The following is a 2,464-nucleotide window of genomic DNA, read 5'->3' as shown; positions in this document are numbered from 1 at the left end:
CATGTCAGTGGATCAAGATGAAAGAAAGTTACTTGTTGGCTCGTACTGGCTAGTTAGAATATTGTTCATTAGATCATTTTCAGCTATTTACTGTAAGTATAGTCATCTGGTGGTTGTGAGGTTGAGGGTGGTTGGACAAGTTTCATTTACATGTAATTATTAAGTTAAGACTATTAGATGTACTGTAGTGTAGTTGACTAGTTCAGTGTCTAAATTATCATTAAACTTTTACCACAATTGATCATATCAATGTTCCCATTTACAGCTTCTTAATAAGTAATATACTAAAATTTAATATACTAAAATTAGAGAAGGAGGCAATATTCCAGATCTCTGTCGCACAGGGGGAGATTTTAGTATTATTAATTATTATTTTTATTTTTATTTTAGTATTGTTGATTATTATTAATTTTTATTTTAACTCAGTAAATTTGTACGTGGCATGTATACATGTACATGTAATTAATTTCAGTTAATGATGATAAGCTGTACCAATTTACATGTTCATGTATGTCCCTTTAAAATTACAGCAGCACCACCATATTTTGTATTTTAATTTAATGTGAGGTAGTAGATTATGTTACATGTAGATGTAATTTTTATTTTTATTTTTTTTCTCATTGTTTTGCTAGTTATTAAAAGGAGTTATTAATTCGGACGGTCACTTGTCTCATAACATAATTCAGTTAAAAGAATCAATTTACGATATTTTCATAACTTGATATCGAAAAGTAATGCTATCCTGCTTCATTTTTATCACCTTTTGTCAACGAGATTGAACATATTCGTTCAAAATGAATTAATACGTGATATTAGTGAGTTATTATTAATATTTCTTACATGTATATTACAATTACAAACCTGATGTACTTGCATAATTCATATTAATGTACTTATGCTGTGTTGAAAGCTTGAGCTGATTCCGACTTAAATTTTTTGATTTATGGCCATTTTTTTAAAACTCCCAAATTTCGGAAAAATACTTATAGCCCATGGTTTTTTTCATAAAATGGCTCTGAAATCACCCCAAATTTTTATTACATTTTCTGATACATATTGATGTCCTTATGCTCTGTAGGAAGTTTGAGCTGATTCCAACTTTAATTTTTCAAGTTATGACCATTTTTTAAAACTCCAAATTTTGGAAAAATACCCAAGGCTATAGCCCATGGTTTTTTTTTAAATGGCTCCGAAATCACCCCAAATTTTTATTACATTTTCTGATACATATTGATGTACTTATGGTATTTTGAAAGTTTGAGCTGATTCCGACTTAAATTTCTCGACTTATGGCTATTTTTAAAAACTCCAAATTTCAGAAAAACGCCAAAGGCTATAGCTCATGGTTTTTTTCAAAAAATGGCTCCGAAATGACCCCAACTTTTTATTAGATTTTCTGATACATATTTATGTCCTTATGCTATGTAGAAAGTGTGTGCTGATTCCAACTGAAAATTTTGAGTTGTGGCCATTTTTAAAATCAGCCAATTTTTGAAATTACTCTGTACTATAGCCCATGGTTTTTCTGAAAAATAGCTCCAAAATCACTCCCAATTTTTATTACATTTTCTGATACATATTAATGTACTTATTAACATACAACTTATATATACATGTACATTTGTACATTGTACATGTACATGTATACTTTTTATTATTTTATTTTATTATTGTCTGCTCTTGGTGCAGGGTCCTCCCACTGTTGCTAAAAGAGACAGTGATCTGTCTTGTGCTAGTGTCTTCAGTTTAAGTGAAGGGAATCAGAAAGAGGAGGAGAAGGAGGAGAAAAACCTTCAATCACTTGTAGAACAGGAGCTATTATTAGATAATGTTTATAGACAGGTATTTATTTTTTACTATTATTTATCAGAGTCATCCCCAGCTTTACATCTACATGTATAGCTTTTTATCTCCGAGCCATTTTTTACAAAATGTGAGTTTTGGAGCCTTTTAAAGAATTAATCAGCATAATACATGTATATACATGTACATGCACATAAAATTACTAGGCAAATGTAAACCATTGAGGGGCGAGCAAAATGATTAAAATCTTGATTTTCGATTAGCAATGTACAATGTCTATATAGATTGATGTAGTCACATATTAAGACTAAATAAATGTTGATGTCAATATACTGATGCAGAGCATTGCAGAACTTTCACTAGTGGAAGGTAATTTCATACTATGAGCTTGCTCTTCAAGCTTCATGAGTTAAGAATTTCTGCAGATATTAATGACAGTCACTGTCTCACAACTTGATCTTCTTTCTGATGGATAAGGGATCATATAAGCTGTGATTCAACAATGATTACAGACCTTAATGATTATATAGCTACTTTTCATCTTTCTTGCTGCTAGAGAAGTGTCTGGATAACAGATGAGTATTATCCTGCTGCAAGTAAGCTGGAGAATTGCTCCCGTTTCATAGCCTTTATAGTCGCCATTTTGTTTCATGCAACCACA

Source organism: Amphimedon queenslandica, unplaced genomic scaffold (assembly GCF_000090795.2).
Source record: "Amphimedon queenslandica unplaced genomic scaffold, v1.1 AMPQUscaffold_11718, whole genome shotgun sequence".
NCBI classification, from domain to species: domain Eukaryota; kingdom Metazoa; phylum Porifera; class Demospongiae; order Haplosclerida; family Niphatidae; genus Amphimedon; species Amphimedon queenslandica.
The sequence above is the reverse complement of the archived record's forward strand: the minus strand, read 5'-3'. Positions refer to the sequence as shown.